Source organism: Hyposmocoma kahamanoa, unplaced genomic scaffold (genome assembly GCF_003589595.1).
Source record: "Hyposmocoma kahamanoa isolate Upper Pololo Valley unplaced genomic scaffold, ASM358959v1 179, whole genome shotgun sequence".
Taxonomy (NCBI): domain Eukaryota; kingdom Metazoa; phylum Arthropoda; class Insecta; order Lepidoptera; family Cosmopterigidae; genus Hyposmocoma; species Hyposmocoma kahamanoa.
In genome coordinates this window covers 1,040,769-1,064,106 of record NW_020653710.1, presented here as the reverse complement: position 1 = coordinate 1,064,106, position 23,338 = coordinate 1,040,769, and positions in this window count along the sequence as shown.

The window sequence follows — 23,338 nt, the reverse complement described above, 5'->3', positions numbered from 1 at the left end:
GCGAGGCAGCTTATGGGGGACGTTTAAGTTCACCAGTCCCAACAGGAAAGGGCAGTCCATGGCTCCATTCACAATCTTGTGTAAGAACATGTGGTCTAGTAGCAATCTTCTACTCCGTAAACTCATTAAATTAAAATAAGAAAGGCGTTCTTCATAAGAGGGCAGCTCTTTAGCTTTGTGAGTCAGATAGGAAAGATGCCACATGAATCTCCTCTGAATCCGGTCAATACGTTTTATGTGAACTTCATATTGTGGCGACCATACCTGCCTACAATATTCCAGACCGGGGCGCACTAAAGGCGATAACAATAACATATCTTGGTTGAGGGATTCTTAAAACCTCTTGTATTTCTCAGTACAAATCTTATCTTATATATCTTAGCACCTGAAAACCTTTCGTGACAACTCTGTCTATATGTTTATGGAAAAGTCGTGTTTTATCCAGGGTTACTCCCAAGTCGCGGATTGTATCTACCTCCTCCAAAATATAACCACTGATGTTATATGCCGGCGACGTAGTGTTTATGCATCTTGTAAACCGGAGATGCTTGCATTTGCCAATATTCAAATTTAACTTGTTTTTGTTATACCAACCGGCAAGCTAATCCAAATCATGTTATAAAAGAATGGTGTCACCACTACTTTTGATTGGCAAACATAGTTTCAAGTCGTCTGCATAGAGGAAACAAGTAGCATATTTGAACACATGTACCATATCATTAATGAAGATATTGAAAAGGACCGGACCAAGGTGAGATCCCTGAGGAACTCCGGATATAGATGAGAATGGTTCAGAAGAGAAACCATCCACAACTACCCTAGAGTTGCGCTGACTTAGGTAAGAAGAAAACCACTAAAGAAATTTACCGGTGACACCAAATAGAGAAAGTGTATATAGCAAAATCCCACGTTCTACGGAGTCAAAAGCTTTACTTATATCTGTATAAATGGTATCAACAGACCCACGCGAATCAAGCACTTCAGTTGCATATGCCAAAAATGACACAAGGTTTGACGTTCTAGAACAAGATGAAATGAAACGTGGCTGCTGGGATGAAATTAATTGATTTATATGCCAAAACAAGAGAGGGCATACAAGACATTCAAACACCTTAGAAAAGATTGACAAAATTGTTGTGGGTCTATATTTCTGCACTGAGGAGTTGTCGCCTGCTTTAAAAATAGGGACAACTCTAGCTACCTTCTAGGTTGATGGAAATGCACCGGTTCTCAAAGATGCATTAAATATAATAGATAGGGGCAAAGAAAGTGAATCACAGCATCTAATCACGAACACAGAAGGTATACCATCTGGTCCGTACCATCCAACCGCTTTATCACCCGTTGAACCCTTTCGTACGATCCAACCGCTTTATCACCCGTTGAACCTCCTCCCGCGAAAATTGAACAAGATCAAGGGAATGGGAGCTGAGCTGAAATGGAAGAATCAGGACTGTTTTTGTAAACGGAAGCAAAAAATGTGACAAAAAGAGTACAGATCCCATCCCCACCCGTAGACACTCTATCTCCATATGTCATTGATGTAGGGTAATTACTACTATTACGTTTTTTATTTTTTATGTGCCTCCAAATCGATTATGGGTTTTCTGACAGTGATCTCTCTATTTCGGTAGTATATTGTAGACAACAACTATTAGTTAGGTTTATCCACCCTTTTTACTGTGTTCAGAGCCCGCTCATCTAATGGATTTTTGTATTTCAAAAATTTTTCCTGTGCTTGTATTTTTCGTTTAAGAGGTGAATTAGTTGGCTTGTGTACCAGACTGGATATTTACCTGATACCGGTTTGCATTTTGGTAGGTACATGTTTGGCTATAGACACTCTCAGTATTTCATAAAATATATCCACCTTTGCATCTATGGAGTTTTTAGTGGATAGGATACTCTGCCAGGAGGTTGAATTTAAATCAGTGATTATTTTATCAAAGTCAGCTTTTTAAAAATTATATTTGTCATTGGTGGCCTTACAGGTGATCTAGATGAAATTCGACAAGAAATTACGAACTCCAAAAGTGGATGATAAAAATCAAGATTACTTAAAGGTTGATCACTACGTTTTACCCTCGAAATCACTGTGTTAGAGAGAACAAGGCCCAAGACTTTACTGTCCTCATTCAAGATGCAATTATGATGAGTCAAGTCATTTAATGCTAAAAAATCCAATAGAGATCTCTCATATATACTTTTGGCATTAAGGAAGAATCCAGACGAAGTACCACTGCTGCAAGCGCAATCTTTCCAACTAATACCACTCAAAGAAAAGTCACCCAAAATTAAGGCTTTACCTTGAGTTTCCAAAACGTTATTAGTGTTATTTATAAAATGGTCAAGGATATGTTTTTGAATTGGCGGCGGAAGGTAAACACTACATATTAATAATTTTTCAGATTCTCCTCTGCGAACACCCAATTCGACCCATAGATCTTAGCTGTAATGGAAGATCAGTATATTAATGTGCCAATCCTAATTGGACAAGAATTTGCAGACCAAAATCACATTGTTATAGTAATGAACAGTACAAAACTGTCATTTTTTCTAACAGAATCTGAATTACCCGCTGTAAATTCACACACAGACTTCAGTGTGCGATTAAAACTATGTGAAGATTGTCAATTAAATGTAGATAGTATAATATAAGTGTATATACTCAGATCCGATATTCGAAGGAAACTTGATTATAGAATCTGTTGTGATAGGATCGACAGGGTATAAGATTATTATTAGAGGTGGAATTTATTCATTAGATGATTGTGGCAAAGTTTTTTATACGCACAGCGATCTGATCAGTCTTGTCTTTTGGAAGCGAATCTTGTAGTTACTCGTGGCAAGCCCTTCATTGCAATTCCCAGTTGCCTCAAGATTACGTCTACTGATAACGATAAATCACCCATGCCAATTAGTGAAATTAGAATAGGTACTGATTTAAGTGAGGAAAACAAAGAAAGGTTAATAACACTTCTTAATGATTACAGAAATTGTTTCGAAATGTGTTTGTATGAGTTAGGTTGCGCTAAAGGTACCGAGATGAAAATAGATCTTAATGATAATGAATGATGATCTTAATAGATCAGTTGTATACAGACGTTACCGTCTGTCAAATATGGAGCGAAAAATAGTGCAAGAAATGGTTGACGAATTAATAGACGCAGATATTGTTTAGGAATCGGTTTCTGACTATGCTAGCTCAGTACTATTGGTTAAGAAAAGTAATGGTAAATATCGTTTGTGCCATTAAAAGTTAGCTACGTGATGCCATTAATTGGTGACCAGATCAGCCAACTAGCGGGAAAAAAATATTTTAGCGCACTACACTTAGCCGGTGGTTATCACCGGTTACCTATGTCGGTAGAATCGAGACACCTCACCGAGTTTCTTACACCGGACGGGCAGTTTGAATTTAAGCGCATGCCGTTCGGACTGGCAAACGCGCCAGCTGCTTTTCAAAGGTTAATTAATAAAATATTAGGCCCTGCTCGTTTCCATGACGCAATAACGTATATGGATGATATCATCGTACCGTCAACGACCCTACACGTTGGAATTGAAAAATTAGCCCGTGTACTTGAAGTTTTCAAAAGGCAGGCCTGACGTTGAATTTAGAGAAGTGCTTGTTTTTAACCGAAAAGTTTGAATAATTAGGATACGAAATATCTGCTGCCGGTATACGTCCGGGAGAAAAGAGAATTTCCCAGAACTTTGTAGTCTCCACCAAGTAAGACAGTTTTATGGCCTAGTTACTTATTTTCGTAAAGTTATTTATAATTTCGTTTCAATCGCCAGTCCCATCACATTACTACTAAAAAAATGATACTTTTGCAAGGAAAAATGAGCAAAGGTGCGCCTTTAAAAACTTAAGGAGCAATTAAGCCAGAGGCCAATTCTCACTATCTTTGATTCAAATTATTTCAAATGCTAAAATTACTGAGGTACATACTGACGCCAGTAAACAAGGTTTGGCGAGCATATTGTGCAAAGGGCGAACGAAAATGATTCGTTGCGCGTTGTTGCGTATCAAAGTCGACAGACTACGCCTCATAAAAAAAAACTTTCATGCTTATGAATTGGAAACATTGGCCGTGGTAGAGTCTCTAAAAATGTAGAGTTTACTGTCTAGGGATAACGTTCAGAGTAATTACAGACTGTCATGCATTACGTACTACTCTTACCAAGCGCGACTTAATAACGAGAATTGCTAGGTGGTGGCTACAACTCCAGGAAATTCAATTCGAAATTGAGTACCGCCCGGGTACAAAAATGTACCATGTCCACGCATTGAGTAGGAATGTAACGGCGGATCTTCAGTCAACTTCAAATGAGTGTGATACGCCGGTGAGTACCGATGTCCTACCCAACGTCATGTAAATGGAAGTTGAAAACTGGTTATTAACTCTACAATTAGGCGATGACGAATTAAGTCGCATTAGGAGAATCTTAACATCCAAGGATAGCCTAGAAGAAGTGAAGGCAATCAAAAAGGAATACGTTGTACAGAACAATCAATTGTTTAAATATATCGATGAAGAAAAAAAGGACTTACGGTGGGTAGTACCTAGAGGTGCAAGGTGGCAGATATGCAAGCTTAATCACGACGATATAGGACATTTTGCTTATGAGAAAACATACGATCGTATTAGTAAAACGTACTGGTTTCCCCGAATGAAAAAAATATAAAAAATATGTGAAACTTTGTCTTAATTGTGGTTATTATAAAGTTGGTAACCAAAAATGGGAGAGGTTTTTGCACCCAATTGAAAAGGCACCTTTTCATACCTTACATATCGACCACCTAGGGCTACGTATTTATTAAGCCGGTAAAAGATACAAAGACTAACAATATCAATATTTTGGAGGACATTTACATATTATCTGTGATGGGGGTAGCTGATTCACTTCGAACGCATTCAAGGAATTTTGATCCGAAAGGAACATTAAGTTAATTTTCAATGCGGTTGCTTGTCCAAGAGCGAATGGGCAAGTAGAGCGTTATAATAGAACAACACTTATAGCCCTTAGTACACAAACTCATAACTTAGACGAAAGAGTTTGGGATATTTTGTTATGTGAGGGTGTACAATGGGGACTAAATAACACATTACATAAGTCAATTGTTCGGAACTAAAATGAATAGTGAAATCGACTCAAGATTTCACGATATTTTGAAAATAGCTCGTTCTGATGATGATGTGCTCATAAACACGAGAGAAGGCTAGCAGTAATATTGAAAAAATCAAACTTTGCAGAAAACTTATTATGATAAGGGCCGTAATAATAATAGATAATTTATTTCAGATGTCTATGATCCATATTCTTATATTATAAAATCAGTTAAACACCAGTAAACCTGCTACTATACATAAAGAAGGCGAATTAGTCAAAATTAATAAGGTTAGCTATGAAATTAATGGTAAAAGTAAGAAACTTGTACAAAAATTCGTCGGACCTTATAAAATTATTCGAGTGTTGGGCAATGACAGATATAGGGTTTGCGAAATAGAAGTTATTGAATGCGCCCTTGGATTCATGTAGCCGCTTTAAATGTTGAAATTGATTAAAAAGAAAGTCTAAATAAAACGAACTGTGTACTGATAATTTTAATGTCTTATTATAACCCCATTATTGTCAATTGTTATAAGCATTGAGTAAAGTGATGGTAATAAACTAAATAATGTTTACACTTGACTAGTTTGATTATAAATAATACCCTTTGAAGAACTATTGATATTGCAGAATCTCTATCGTATTTCCAGGGCTCGCCGAACTGCGCGGCGGACTGGTTGTGCGGAACTGCGTGTGGATGACGTGAAGAACTAAGCACGAACTTACAGCACGTGAACGGTGTGCGGGACTGCGCAGCACTAACGCGATAGCTGCACTATCGTACCGAAATATGTAAGGTACACTATAAATACTGACACTCTTTGTAACCAATGAATAACCCGCTATTATCATTACAATTTTCCGTGTATACGTAATACGTACCTATAGATATACGTGTATAAGTATACGTAACTGACTTGTAATTATGAAAAGTTACTTGGAAGAAATCCCTTTGAGATTAGCTCGCCTTCGTACACTAACATATTTGTTTGTAAAATTCTTTTTTTTTAGTACAATAAAGTGTTTACATACATACATATCATGTTGTATGTACATAGGATAGCCAGTGTAAGGTTGCGTGTATGAGGACATTACACGCATTAGGATAGACGGGATGGACGAGTGAAAGGTTTTTCAGGCAAATACAACTTTATGGTGGTGATGACTGAGTCTATATTATCGATTTCTCAATAACAGTTGCGTTATTGACTAACGTTCCGATATTGAAATCGATAAGTGGCGTGGTTGTCTTTGACTCGGAGTAGGGGTGCATGAATATGCTATTTAAACGATTTGTAAAGGAAAAATCCAGTTTTACGGGTTATGAGCCTTCAGCTCGCCCTTTTCTTCCGGTGGCGCTGTCAAGGCCATCAGTGGCCAACTGCAAAATGTCCTTCAAAAAAAAATCCAGTTAGTTTATTTCAATCTTGTTTATTATATAATACTTTCTCAGAGGCATATTGTACAATTTAACGGAAAATAAATGTTAAAAAAACTCACCAGTGTTAATCTACTTCTTTCTATAATTGTAAGAATTAAATTCGACAACAGCATTTAAAAAACTAATTGGTTATTCTAAAATCGACTAACTCAAAGAATAAAATGTATAAGAATAAACAAAGCACTTGTGTTTTTTCTATTTCAGCTGTCTTTCAGTTACTTTTCTTTTTACTACCCAAATACATCGTCACCGTCGATTAATTTTGCCAGATACCAGTTTTTATAAATCTTGTACGTACATAAACCTTTCAGCTGTATCCCATGATGGCATTACTTTTTGACTTTAGTTATTTTTCCTTTAACAAATTGGAAACCTAGCAACGTATGTGTATTTTTACCTTGATCTGTATTTGCTCTTTCTTGCCGTTAAATCCTTCTGCCTTGGATCAGAATATAGTGCAATGTGCTCTTAACTCAGTGAAAAATACTCTCTTATCTATGAAATATGCATTAAATAATAGAATCGTTATACATATTTTAATATATATAAATGTAGTTTTGATTCATTGCCCGTAGTCCTACTAGTAGTACAAGGACAATGTTTTTGGTCCGTGGTTCTACCAGTAGGACTACGGGCAAGAAATTATTATGTTATATCGGCATTGGAGCTACTGGTCGGGTAGTAGGTACAGTCACCGTCAATAGTAATAATAATAATAATAACGCACACACTCAACATAGCCCCGCACTAGGGAAACCCTGTGTCGCGGGTGCCATGGACACACACATAGACAACCACAAATTACACCCAAACTCACGAGAGAAATAAATGTAGGTCATACAAATATGTCTCCCGGCCCGGGAATCGATCCTGGGGTCTCTGCGTGGCAGTCCGGCGTGGTAACCGTTCTGCCACGGAGGCAGTTTAATAATTTAATAAATAAATAATTTAAATTTATTAATAAATTAATAATGTTACTGGTTCTGGGCTAACTAGGTACAATGTTCTTTAAGATGATCCATGTGACATTTCATAAAAATTCGCGTGCAGTGCTGTTTAGTGTATTTTGTAAATTATTTTTGTATCGCTATTAAGTGAAAATATTACTTTGGAATGGCAACTAATCAAGCCAAGAAGCTCAGTCTAGGGTGAAATAAGACTGTAAATTCTAAGTATTCCAGTTACTAGGACCCCAAGCCAACCTCGCCTGCACTCGGTGGACCCTGCCCGTAGCGAAAGTGGCTCTGGTCACACTTTAAACAGAGTATTCCCAGGGAGGGTTGATGTCACGCAGGCGGCCGGTCATAAAACACCATGCCAAATCCGTTTACAACGCGCATTAACATAAAATACGTGTTGTGCCGACCCCACCTAGCGTGGGATTTAAACCGTCGATATTTTTCTAATTTTTCAGAAACTTCTGGAAAAATGACCACTACCTATATGATTTTTTTCGGAAAATAACCCAACAGTACCTGAGAACACAAAAGCTAAATAAAATCCTACTAGTTACTGTAATAACAGATTTGTGAATTCCTCTCTCACAGCATATTGCAAATATTAAAGTTGGTACAGAAAATAAAACGATAATGTAAAAATAGTCAGGAAGCTCTTTATTATGGCACTACCTTACAGTACCTATGAAGAGTTACACTAGGGTCCTCAAAGGCATAGCCGACACGGGCCACGCTCTAATGCTCCTCAATACAGATGCCTAATCATGGCACACAACACGCTTATTACTACACACATTTGGACAACAATAATGTGCATCAGAGTATACCCCACATCGTTAACATTATTTTCAACTTACTATTAGATCTAATCCTAATAAGCTGCCACACTTATCGAAAATGATATGGCAAAGTATTGAGACAAAATTAAATGTGAGCACCTAAGATATGTTGATTACAATACAACCCTTAATACTCTACTAAGGCGGCCATCACATCTGCCGGCCGCGTCCTGCGGCTGCAGTACAGTCCACTGCCGTGGCACGGCACTCTACACTATGAACTCATATGGAACTAACTGCACGTGTAAATGTACAACTTATTCATTCCATGCTGATGATATGTAGGTACCTATACATGGACAACGAGTTGCACTAGATACCACTCCTACTTATATTTCGTAAAATAATTTACACTTAGGACAAGCAAATATCAGCTCTAAAACTAATAATTAAATTATACAGTTCTAGATGCCATTACACCTGCAACAAGAGCAAAGAGCACTAGACAAAAATAAAACAGCAGTCAATTTCAGTCGAAAATTCAATTTGACAGAGAGCAGAGTATGGAAATTTCATATAATTTAAATGCAAAACTTAATAAACACAAATTTCACAGACATCTCACTTCAAAAAGTTTGTTCACATTATTAGGGCGAAAAGAAACATTATATCCCAACACTTACAAGATATCCGCAGCTTGCACACATTGTGCAGGAATGTTCCAAAGGTAATTGAAACTTTAAGATTATCACATCACAAGTGAAGTGAAGCATGCTGGTCTATTTACCCTAACACCTGTTATACATTAACAAAGTATTGTATATTCCACACAAGTGTAAATTCATCCATATCACAAACTATAGGTATATTATATTCTATAATTCTCTATGCTTTACATTCAGTAATAATAATGTATAATAGTTGAGTATCTAAATATTAGGATATGGCAACTTAACAACAACTTATTGTCTAATGGAATATTCTATCACCTAATGGTGCCGCAAGGCCGCACTGTGCACCTGACTGCACTCTCAACTGCAATTAACTCAATACAAATAAGTGCAGATGTTACTTAATGCTATTTTTTTAAATTTACAATAGGTGAGTTTACATAGCAAATCTGTCAGTTGGTTACAAACTAGGTGCTGGGTGGCATTAAGGAACAGGTCCTCCTTGCAGGCTGAAGCTGTGTTGCCCAGACCTAGATCTTCAACGGTTTGTACCCGAATGCCATCCTCGCGACATACTTAAAGCTAAACACTAAATATAGAGCAGGACGGTTGTCAGCAATAACCAGTTCATGATGCGAAGCAGCAACAAGTGCAAAGTCTAATCTAATATATACTATTTGAACAACCCCACTTCAGGACAGTTATGAAAAACAAATATAAATGTTACATACTAAAAGAAAATGACTTACATATTTGCTAAAATAAAAACCAATCCATTAAATCAATTCGGATAAAGATATCACCTCAGGTGTGCAACTTTGACAATGACATGGCTGATATGTATTAGTGGGTCATATTATGTGGGACAAGGTGTGGAGCAGGAGCAGTGGCAATGTTACGTTTGCAGCCAATGGAACATGAGGCTGTGCACGGTGGGGTAGTCAAGCTCGGCATTGGGCGAGGCGAGCAGTTGGTCGAGGCTGAGCGGCGGCCTCGCATTTTCTTTCAGCTCGGAAGAGGAGTGCGCGGAGTTGTCGTCAGAGGCGCAGTCCGAGTTAGCGGCCCACTTGTCGTCGTAGGTAAGATCGCACAGTGTCGGCGGCTCGTCGGTGTCGCTGATCTCATCGTCGAAAAGCGCGCGTGCCTTGCCGCGCGACTCCCCAGTCTCAGAGTCGCGGCCTTCGTGCTGGCGCCGGGCATTTTTAAGTGCTCGGTATCGTCGCGATCGCTCCCGCTGCAGTCTCCGCTTACGCTCATCTGCCCTTTCCAGCTCCTCGGGAGACTTCTTAGCGCTCTTGCCGAGGAAATACCTCACAAACGACTCGTCGCAATTCCGCTTAGAAAGATAACTAGCCATAAGCTTGTAGTAATACTGGTTGTCCATTGCGCTCATGTTACGAGATTGCACACTAATTCACGCTTTATGTCGAAGAAATCTTCAATATACAAGGAATATAGCGGGTATGCGAAAAATTGCGAAATAAAAATAATGAGAACGCGGCTGACCATCGCTGACGTGACGTCAAGCAAAATGTGCGTTGATGCGTTCAGTAAGAGCAAACAACAATTTTGTATTCCCAAAAACATACGATTTGCGTAGTGTAAAACATTATAATTCCAGTGTTGATCGAATTGTTGCTATTCTGAAAAGACAATACTTTCAAAAAGATAGTAGATTATTCAGCGAACCAGGATGATAAATCTTTTTGCCCATTATTATTTTGATTGCATCCACAATTTTGACGTACCTATTTACTTCTAATTTCACGGCTTATAGTCTAGGCTTTTTAGCTCACTCATGCGCTGTGCTACTTACTATTCACCTTCGAGTAACATCATTGCCTTAGAGTATATCTAGTGCTCTGTTCTGTGGTCTGTGCACGGGAGTTGACTTGTGCCTGCTCGGTCTTTTTCCTTTTTTTTCTATCCTCTAAGGTCTATAGGGAGCGATCCCACTTAGTTGGTTGCGCACAGTTTAATTCCTGTTCAGTGGAATCTGGGAATTGAAAGGAAATAGAAACCGTTTTTGACTTTGGAGGACACAGAATGAAATATGATCCGTATGAACGATGTAAAATTTTAATAGGAATGTTTTATTGTTTTCCCTATGTTATACATGCTCAGCTTCGGACTAACGAGGCGTCCTAGCAGTCGACATCTATTATTGACTCCTTGGTCTTCGAAGGCAGCTTTCAAGCATTCCAACTCTTTTTAGCTTTGCTTGCTTTCTTCACATGCACCAGACAGTGTGGTTTACCGTTAGAAGCACCTTAGCACGTATCTTCCTGTCAATCTTAAGATCCTCTGCAGTTGTTGGTGTTTTCTCAACATAATCCCAAAGATCTTCCATGACTAAATAAAGCTCAACTTGTACTTTCCAAGTCGCATCAAGTTTTTCGAAACTTTGTTGTAGTCCTCCCACAACCTGGGACATTCTAATATTGTCTCCATCTTCGACAAGATTCATCTCGACTATTTTTCTAGAAATCTTTTGTCCAACTACGCTCTGCTACCATGTGGGGAAATCCAGAGTTTATGGATACCTCGCAGAGATCTTGGGCATTCGAATTAGAAACAATAAAATAGATTTAAGTAAATTATGTAAAAACACATTTAATTTAGGACTGCAGTCAAAAGTATAATGTCATAGAAAAAACAATGACAGAAACATGAAAAGATATTTAAATTTGAACTACAAAGGAACCTTAGAGGATGGAAAAAAAATAAAAGAAAAAGTTTCCATAGTTTTCCAGTGCTTGAAATCATACACAAGTCCCGACTTGAGCATTGAGTAGAGTTCTGGAATACGACCCTTGAAATCATACTCAAGTCTGCTCAATTCCTGACTTGAGCATTGAGTACAGTTCATTGTGTATTTATATTATATTGTATATTGTGTATTTATGAATACTCAACAACTCATTTCAGTTACAATATTGTCTTTCGATGTAAGATTATTATTATTACATATATATATTCGAATTAAAAGTGCTCCGATGCGATTAAAATTTGACGTTTGATCGTATACGGAGGCTCATAGTATGTATCTGCGAACGAAGTTTGGATTCCGCCATTTTCCAAGATGGCCGCCGTACAAGTGAATTTTCGGTTTTTTCACCAGCATTTGTCTCCATGAAGAAGAGCGGGTGTTTATGAGTGATGTATGCGAATAATGGTTGGGTGGATTTGGTGAGTATCAGAAAGCACCAAAACCTCCGAAAAGTGCTCCGCATCCGGCTGCACGGGCGAAGTATACGTTTTAGCCCTAAGGTCTCCAAACAAATATTGCTCCACACCCTGGGCAGTTTCTACAGGGAATAAAAAAAAATTCAAAATTCGCAAAACAAAATGGCCGCCATTCCCACTCAAAGTCAAACAAAGAGAATTCTCTACTGAAATGTGAAGTTCAACTCCCAATTTGTCACCAGATACAAAGAAAGCCCTCGCGGCCCATTTTTGCGGCCCGGCGCAACGCGCCGTCTAGTAGATATATAAAGCTACAAGTTCTTACTCACTGATAGAAATAGAACGTTTACTTCCCGATATGGTGGAAAAAAAGTATTTATACCGTTGTACGCGGATATGCTCCAAAACAAAGAATCAAATATGAGAGGACCAGGTTTGGAAAATATGAAAGAGTGATCAATGGCCTGCAAAAACTATAATACATTTGGGGGGGATTTTTGTGCATTTTTATGAGATACACCCTGGTCAATTTCCGCGAGAAGTAAAAAATGTTCGAAATTCAAATAAACAAGATGGCCGCCATACAAATTTCAAAGCCTCCTATCACGGAAACTATTAGAGATAGGTGCTCGAAGGAATGTCATAGAGGATAACACTGGTCAACTGCCTGGGTTAAAAAAATTCAAGATGGCAATATCAAAATGGCGGCCGAAGAAAAACTTGCTTCGATCTGGCTGAGGAGTCTTTAATTATAATTTGCGGTCAAAAATTCCTTTTCGCCATTTTTTAATATGGCTGCCATTTCGACTTGAAATTCGACTGAAAATTGGCATGTGAAGGCCACTAGAAACGCCGGATTATAATTTTTGCTCAAAATTTGTTTTTCGCTATTTTCAAATATGGCCGTCATAGAAGCGTTCGTTGGCGGCAGAAAAAAAAATTGCTCAGATCCCTTTGAAAATTGGCATATGGGGGTCTCTGGAGTGCTTGATAATAATTTGTGATCAAAATTGGTTTTTCGCCATTTTTAAATATGGCCGCCATACAAACTCTTTTAGCGGCAGATAAAAATTTGCACTAATTCGATTGAAAATGAACATGTCGGGATCTTTACGAGTGTTTAATAATAATTAGCGGTTAAAATTTTATTTTTGATCATTTTTCAATATAGCTACACAAATTTATACCGTACAAACTTTTTTGTCAATAGATACAAATTTCTTCTAATTCGACTGAAAATGACATGCCATCATAATTTGGGGTAAAAATTTTGTTTCAAAAAGCTGTTTTTACTGACTGAAAATTAGCACGAAAAGATTTCTAAGATTGTTTGATAATAATTAGTTGTCATAATATACTTTTGTAATTTTTAAATACGGCCGCCATTAAAGGGCTAATTGCAAAAATGTAAGGCATACTTCCCGATGTAGTGGAAATGAGATACTTATTATAGCGTTGTTGTGTCTCAACCATGTCTGTTAGATTCCATTTTCTTGAAAGCTATGCCAAAGAGAAGTATTTAGGGGGAAAAAATGCCAAATTACTGCTGAATTTCCTGTACTATGAATACCAAAACAACGATAATCCAGAATACTCAGACCAAAACTTTAGAAATGTTCGTTTCTTAAATTGGCCCAAATCGGGAATCGACCTCCTCATCAAGCGCTCATAGTACTAACTGCTGTGCCACCGAAGAGCATGAGCACTCCCCGTAAACTGAACCCGACCACGCGCCGTAGGCCGAGCCCGACCCCCACCTACGGTGGGGTACAGGGCTCGTTTTTTATATAGTTCATCGAAACATGCGACATTTGGCGACATATTTCGTATTTCTTTTTAATAAACTTATTGTTTAGATAAAATAAAACAAGAAGTAATGATTAAAAAGCCTATTTAATTAAAAGATAATTGTTGATAACAATTGTTGGTAATATTTGAATTTTTAAAACTAAATTTAATTGAATAATTTTGTTTCACTGGAAGTGTGTTTAAAATGTAAAAATTGCGCTCTGTTTTTAGCGCGTTGCGGATAGAAAAGTTCACATCACATCATTCACAGACATTCTTGTGCTGGAGCTCTAAATTACTACTACAAATTGTGAGTACTGGTGTTATTTTCATTATAATTGCATTTTTGTTCGTACAATTATTATAATCTTGTTTGTGCTAGTGAAAATAAAAGTTATCGTTTTTAATTGAAAAGGTTTTATTATTTGCAATGAGTGATCCAAAGGATGCTGACGTCACCATTCCTACAAATTCGACCGAGGTTTCTGTGCCGTTATATATAATATTTTATTCCAGTTCAAATGTTACGAACTAGGAAAATGCACATAAAGTTTACAATAGGTGCTGGTATGTTTATATTGTATTGCAAATTATATTTTTGAAAACATAAAATCATAAAATAGAATCACAATCCTAATATGCATTGTATAAATATTTACGAAAATGATATGGATACATGTATGACACCAGGACTATATATTTTTCATTGACTGTAGCAGTTTTGGGCAAAATTTAATTGTTCTGGCAATTAAAGATTGACAATTAATTAATTGTCAATTGCGAAACAGCTATTAACGATTGATCAATTGTTAGTTGCGAGAACTGCAATTAACAATTAGTGAGTTAGGAGTGGGTTTGGGGTGGATTAGGGCTGGGTTAGGAGGTGGATTAGGGGGTGTGTTTGGGGTGGATTAGGGGTGGGTCAGCGGGTGGGTGAGGGGTTGAGTTTAGGGGATGGGTCACTCATTCCTGACCAACCCAACCGGCGCCCCAATCGGCCCCCCAACCGGCCCCCCAACCGGCCACCCAACCGGCCACCCAACCGGCCACCCAACCGGCCCCACAACCGGCCTCCCAACCGGCAAATAAGTAATTGTTTTGTTAAATTTTATTTTCAGACGCTTATTTTCATAACCAAAGATGGGTAGTTAAGTTTTGTTGCAAGTTTTAAAATTTTCATTTTGTTAATTGCGAGTAGCATTTATATATTCCAGATTTCAGATTTCAGATTCATTTATTTCTCAAATATAACATTACAGTATAAATTGCACTACATGTCAAAGTATAAGAAATTATATTGAGATCGTCAGACAAAAAGGAAAATTATAAGAAAAGCACACAATAATTAGAAAATTAACAATTCATTATATAATATTGTTGTCATTAAATTACATATCAAATATCATTCTCCATCAAGGATCGTCATAAGTTGATAATTATACAAGAGCATGTTAATGCGGTAAAAATTAGAATAAAAATATAAAAATACAAAATACTGAATTCGTTACAATTTAAAGCCCATAAATTCTTTTACAGAGTATATAGGATTTTTCAAGAAAAAGTCTTTCAGCCGGCGCCTAAATGTTTCGTCAGACGGTTCAAGTCTGAGAGTAGCGGGTAAACGCTCATAGTAAGTAGGTCCGATGACACGCGGGTTTTTCTCTGCAAGTGCCATGCGTCGAGGGACTGTTCTCAAATGACCGGTACGGCGAAGTGGGATGCCAGAAACATTTACACTACCAAATGAAGACAGATTATTTCTAACGTACATTATAATTTCATATAAGTAGAGTGAGTAGTGCGTCATTATGCGTTGCGCTACAAAGAGATTTCTGCAGGAATGTCTGTGTTTTACCCCAACCAATACGCGTACGGCACGTTTTTGCATTAGCATGACTCTATTGGCATCCGTGGAGTTACCCCATATGAGTGAACCGTACGACATCAGCGAGTGGAAATATGCAAAATAGACCTGTCTTAATGCAGAATCAGAAATGAGCAATTTCAGTTTACGCAAAGACTGCACCACTCAGTCTATCACACAGTCTGTCAACATGGCACTTCCAGTTAAGGTTCGAGTGCAGAGTGAAGCCAAGGAACCTACTCTCATTGCATATCGGCATCGGATTGCTTGCTACACACGGAGGAACTGTGAGACCTCGACCCGAGAAAACCATGATGTTGGATTTAGTGATATTCAGCAGCAACCCATTCGATGAAAACCACCTCTGGAGCTGCTCACACCCTTCGTCGATTCTCTGTTCGTACGTGCGCGCGCTAACTATAACTGTTGTGTCATCCGCAAACAGTACGGAGAGGCCGGCTGTGATGGCAGTGGGAAGGTCATTTACATATAATAGAAATAGCGTGTTTCCTAAGGCAGACCCTTGAGGAATTCCTAAGTTCACACTACCAGCAACGAACTCCAGCCTTTTACTGTTCGAGGATAATTTTACCACTTGCTTGCGATCCGATAAGAACGAGGTGAGAAGTTTGTGGCTCCATGGTTCCTAAATTGTAACTTGATCTCAAAATTAGTTTTTTAATTAATTAATTTTAAGAAAGTTAGTTAGTTTTTTAAGAATTTTATATTACTTTTTATTATTCCGTTAAGCAGTTCAACTGGCAATGTATGTTGTATGTTTCAATTCAATTCTCAATTCTGTAGACTAGTCAGCAAAGTCACTTATGAGTGACATTAAAAAAACCTGTCAAGATATAGTATATTTTACATATGTGTTTTCTTTATTTGTCCCTAACAACATACATAATTTAAAGTCTCATAAAATCATTGCGATAAGGTGCTGCCAATTTAAGGGTTAATATGTTATAATTAAAACCTGCATAAATTGACATATATTGAAAGACAAACCAATAGAAAACTTGGCTGTATTCAGCTTTAATATCGTACGTGACACAACGTAATAACAATCCATGGCAACTAGTCGCAGAACTCAACATCAACAGTATTTTATCTTAGTACTCAAGTGTCTTTTGTCTGTGCTGTGACCACGAAATTCTGGCCAACTTGCGTGCAAATGTCTGATTCTACAATGTCAATTGACTACTATTGTCAACTGACACTCGGTCAAGGTGATGTAAAAAAAAAGAAAAAAAGGTGAGTGACACCGAAAGATGACAAGGCAAGGAAAGGCAAATAGGCTGTCTATAAGTTGGTATTGGCCTTCAGCCGTCTACTTTGGACCAACATGGTCATTGTATAAATGGCTATATAAAATAAGATATTTTAGTAGTTAGAGTTGTCAGTGGAAAAAAATCGGAAACGAGTGGATGATTTTGTTTTCAGGAGCTGAAAATGCCTAGTAAACGAGTCTTGTTTAATCTAAATTAAATATAAAATTGTTTACCAATAAACTTAATGATGGAATTGCATTACCATGTAATCTAGTTAAATTCAAAGTTATGTTAAAATTTGACTCTTCAAAATGAAGCGAATAAATGAAGATGGTCTTTGATTCACTGTTTATATTCGGCACTACTATGATTTCCAACCATTCTTTTTTCTTTTTTGATTTGTGGGTAAACTTGAAATAGTAAAAATAATAATAATAAAAACCTCGTAGTGAATTATTTTAATAACAGAATACCGATAATATGTACGATTCCAAGAACAACACTATCTCAAAATAATCGTTAACAACAATCATCAAAATATACAAATAAACAGGCAATCTGAAGAAACCAAAGCAAATTTCGTCAAGACTTATGAATAAACTACATAAGTATGTCTGGTTTTTGCGGGATTTATGGACAGAAAAATAACATGTGCCTGTACAATGTTACATTCGGTCGATTTTCGCTTTTTCTAATGCCACATCCCGTAATGCTGCAGTGACGAATTTTTATTAATACTTAATTGTTTCCACGGTCAATATTTTTGTTCATTTTATTACAATACATGCGAATAATTCAATAAAACTAAAATCGTTATGAGATTATTTGTCGAATCGAATTCATCTTCGTCGATAGGTGTACGTTTGTTAGAAGACTAATTTTCTTAATATTAATGTTTAATATTATTAATGTTTAATGTTTAATGTCACAAAACTTTAAAAACTGTATTTTCATGAATTCTGTTAAGGCTTTTTATCGGAGCAAAACCTACACTAAGTACTTACTCACAAGAAAGTTGAATATGTTAATTGATAGCCGAGATTATAATTGTAACTTTTTGTCTATAAAAAATTGTAAAAATATGATGGGGATTGCTCTTGATTCTGGTATAGCCACTAAATCTGTTAAAATAAATAAATCAACATGTCCCGCGAAATGTGTTACCACAGCTTACACTATTCCTTATTTCTTTAATATTATGAACAAAAAGACAAACAGTGGTACGAACAAATTAATTATCCCCGAAAAAACGTGTTTTCGTCCCTAACTTCGCTATCAGAAAAGAAGACGAGAGTGTAAGTGAAGTGGAATCGAATATGCAGTATTTTATTATATTCCATCAAAATATCCAGGGATTTCTATCTAAGCGTAATATTTTAGAGATAGAATTAGATGGCAGTAATTGTAACCGCCCAGATGCCTTGTGTTTCACAGAAACTTTTATAAAATGTAACGAGGAAAACTACATTAACTTAAAAAATTACAAATTAGCATCACATTATTCTAGAAACAAGAAACGAGGTGGTAGCTGCATATTGGTCAGAAGGGGTATAATTTGTGAAAAAGTACATTTATTTGATGAAGTTTCAATTAATTTCCATTTCGAGTGCTGCTCCGTGTTGATTCCTGAGATTAAATTGATAATTATCTGCATATATAGGTCACCTTTTAAAAAGAAATGCTATATTGATATGTTTTTTCAAAGATTTGAACTAATGCTTCATAAAGTTTTTAAAAAATACCCAAAGTACAATGTAGTAATTTCTGGCGATTTCAATATAGATCAATGTGTCAAAAATCGTACAACACAATACTTTTGTGATATGCTTGAAAATTACAAATTAATATTGCACATAAATGATGCTACAAGATTAAACTCATGCCTTGACCTCATAATAAGCAATATTAAAAAAGCCACCGGAAAGTTGCTGCATCTAGCATTATCTGATCACAATACGGCACAATTACTTATTATACCTGTGAAGCGAAAAATAAATATTATAAAAACATTGTACATGTTTAAAAGAGACTACTCCAATGATAATATCAATAAATTTAGGAATTATCTTAGCTGTCTGTCATTTTCAGATGTTGTTGAAAAAGGACAGTTAAATAAGGCATTTGAGTGTTTTTATCACTGGTTTAAACTTCTATATAAAATGTGTTTTCCTAAAATAAAAATCAAAGTGACTAACAAACACATTAAACCAGTATGGATAACGGGTGGCATCAGAAAAAGCTGCGTAACTAAACGGAAATTGAGATTAAACTTCTACAAAACTAAAACCCATGATGCTAAAATAAAATACTCTACTTATTCGAAGGTACTTAAACGGTGTCTGTATTTATCACAAAAATTTAGTAATGATGACTATATAAATAGATCTAAAAATAAATGTAAAGCATCATGGAATTTAATTAATGAAAAAATTAATAATTACAGTCTTGATAACTACTTTATTAGACAATTAAAAATAAATAACCAAACCATAAATAATCCAAACAATATTGCAACAGAATTTAATAATTATTTTATAAATACAATTGAAACAGGCATAAATGAATGTCGTAACACCTACACTTCAACAATGTCTCATAGCATTTTTCTTGAGCCAGTTAGTATAGGAGAAGTCCAGAATACTATCTCTTCATTAAATAATACTAACGCGGCGGGTTATGACGAAGTTACTACTAATGTAATAAAACAATGTAAGATTGAACTAGCTCCAGTCCTTGTATATTTAATAAACTTATCTTTTGAACAAGGCACATTTCCAGATTTGTTAAAAATGTCTATAATTAAACCACTCCACAAGAAGGGTGATGCAAAAAATGTCGTCAATTACAGACCAATAACACTTGTTCCGATAATGTCAAAGATTTTTGAAAAGTTAATGTATAAACGTATAATTAATTTCGCAAACAAATTCAACATAATTAAAGAAAACCAATATGCTTTTAGAGCAGGCAAGTCCACGACATTGGCATGTTTTCATGTAATGGAGAAAATAATTACCATTTTAAATGATGGAAAGAATGCAGTAGGTATATTTTTTGACATGTCAAAAGCTTTCGATTTTGTGAACCACAATATACTACTGCATAAACTAGAAAATTACGGAATTAGAGGTAAATCACTAGAATGGTTGAAATCGTACTTGACGGATAGAAAGCAGTGCGTAGAGGTTCTGAATAAAGGTACAGAATCTATTATAAAGACATTCAGATCGGAATATAGAACAAACGGACATGGTGTTCCGCAAGGAAGTGTTTTGGGACCTCTTTTATTCATTTTATATATTAATGATCTTCCGAATGTGTCGAAATATGATTGCGTTTTATTTGCAGATGACATTTCAGTAATTGTACCAATTGACAAAAAGAATGACATGATTGTTAATAATGAATTAAACATAAATAATACAATTATCTCGATTATAAAATGGTTAAAATTAAATAATTTGAATGTTAATATTGACAAAACTAGCTATGTACAATTTATAAATCATTGTGGACGTAAACATAAACTTGACATACATCATGAGGGGCAGAAATTAAAGCAACTAAACGAGATATCTTTTCTAGGACTTCAAATTGATGATCATTGCAACTGGAAGTGTCACATAAATAAAGTCTGTAATAAAATAAATAGCTATGTCTATATGATGGGGCAACTCAGAAGAACAGCAATGCGTCAAACCTTACTCACAGCTTATTACGGTCATGTCGAGTCTCATCTTAGATACGGGTTATTATTATGGGGAAACAGTACTGATGCTGACAGGGCGTTTATAGCGCAGAAAAGATGTGTGCGTGCTATGTATGGGGCACCACCAGATCAGCCATGTCGACCGTTGTTTAAAAAACTTGGAATTATGTCTCTCCCTTGTATGTATATATACGAATTGTCAATATTTGTTCGAAAAAACCAAGATCTTTTCAAACGAGCAAAAGATGTTCAAACCCGATTTCTTAGACACCAAAACAGACATATTGTGGATATTATACCCAGAACAGCATTGTACCAAAAAAGCTGTAAAGCAATGTGTGTCAAAGTTTATAATAGTTTGCCTGAAACAATAAAATCTCAACCATTAAATAAATTTAAGTTTTTACTAAAACACTGGTTGAAAGAAAAAACATTTTATGAAATAGACGAATTGTTTGAATAGTCTATATTTTTTTCATGTTATTAAATGTAGATATATTAAATTAGGACAGCTTTATAATTCTGGACATGTAATTATTATTATTATTATTTTGACATTTGTGACATGCATTTCATTTTTATTTTTATTTTTATTATTATTAATTTTAATATTATTGTACGTCAGAAATGACTAAATGTGTGAAACTGATTATTTTAACATTACCACCATGTTTTCTTTTTGTTGTACCACATTTAAAGCAATAAATGATTTGATTTGATTTGATTTGATTTGACGAAACAGCAATTTATTCTTTTATTTAAATGATTTTTTTATATATAAAAAATAAGTGCGCATTTGACCGCCATCTCACCTGGTGGAAAGTGACGATGAGGTCGACGATGTAGCATGCACACCTAAATAATGCCTATTCACTCTCGTCTTGAAAAGTCCAAGTTATAACGTTCTGGGAATAAGTCTGCAGGCAGGGATTCCACTCCATAGCCGTTCGTCATATAAATGTGGAAGCGAAACGGTTCGTGCGAATTCTTGGAATATCCACAACATAGGGTTGGAATCCCAGCCTACGCCTAGTCTCCCTACGCCTATAGCTAGATATCCTCCGGTCCCTCCAGTCGCTTAGGTTATTGGGAACTGGAGAGACGTCATTTTTCGGCGTCGGGAAGTGAGCGTGTCTTACAGCTCCGCCACCAATGAGGAAATTTGGTAGCGGACTCAGAGTCGACAGCTTAGCGGTGGCAACCGCTAGTTATGCAATGCGCAAAATGAGAAGTGAGCGTGCCTACAGCTCCGGTACCTATCTGGAAAATAGAGAGGTAACTGTACGTGCACCCGGGGCGGCTCACCCGAGCTCACTCTCACACTAACCTCTCGAATAACCGGATGAAGTCAAGTGACAGAGGTCTGTGACAACCCTGTACACTGGCTGATCTGGGGTCAGAACCTGAACTTATAAGGTTCTTTTGCGCGCACAGGTTATAGTGCCCTTCTCGTATGCCCTAAGGGTAGGCAGGGAGGGTCACTATATAGGAAATGAAACTATTTTTCCGGATTTAAATCGCGTATATTTGTTTTTTCAAACAAACCGACGTTTCGGGCCCTTTACAGGTCCCATGGTCACGGTTGACTGAGGTGGTACAGTCTTCAACCAGTTATGTCTAATATTGATGCAAACCACCCTATTTTTTCACTATAGTTACAATAGTTATTAATTAAATACCTTATTTTTAATTTTACAAAGAAAATATTCCAATTTACGCTATATTAAGTTTTACAAATTATTTTATTGAATGAATTTTTATTAAGTTCAATTTATTTTAATTATTAAAAGAAATTAGAATAAACTAAAGCATATTAATTAGTACTGCAGTCTTATGTCTGTTTGGGATTTTTCATTAGAGGAAATACTGGATCCCAAACTGGTGGTACGGAGAAACCATCTTCCCTGTTGAAATTAGGATGTTTTTTAATTTCAATGGCCTCTCGCAGCATCCTGGGTAGATAACGGACTTCTTTTGCAAGGACCTGGGGTTTGTCAAACTTTATTGAATGTGTAGGTTTATCCATGACATGCTCGCAGACTGCAGACTTGTTTACGCGATGGTATTTGACATCAGCTATATGTTCTTTGACGCGGGTACAAATACTTCGCTTTGTTTGTCCAATATAAGAGAGACCGCACTCACAGTTAAGCTTGTAAACTCCTGCATCCTGTAAGGGGATGTTACATTTCACGGGTCTCAGGAACTGAGAAATCTTCCTCAGGGGCTTGAAATAGGTCTTGATAGATGCGCGCCTGAGGACTCTTCCGATCTTGTCTGTAACACCTCTCACGTAATATAATATAATAAAATAGGGTGGTTTGCATCAATATTAGACATAACTGGTTGAAGACTGTACCATCTCAGTCAACCGTGACCATGGGACCTGTAAAGGGCCCGAAACGTCGGTTTGTTTGAAAAAACAAATATACGCGATTTAAATCCGGAAAATTAGTTTCATTTCCTATGTGTAACAATCGCGAAAACCTAAGAACTCGATATGAGGGTCACTATAATCAAAACTAACGTAGAAAGATACGGGAGCTAGTCCCCCG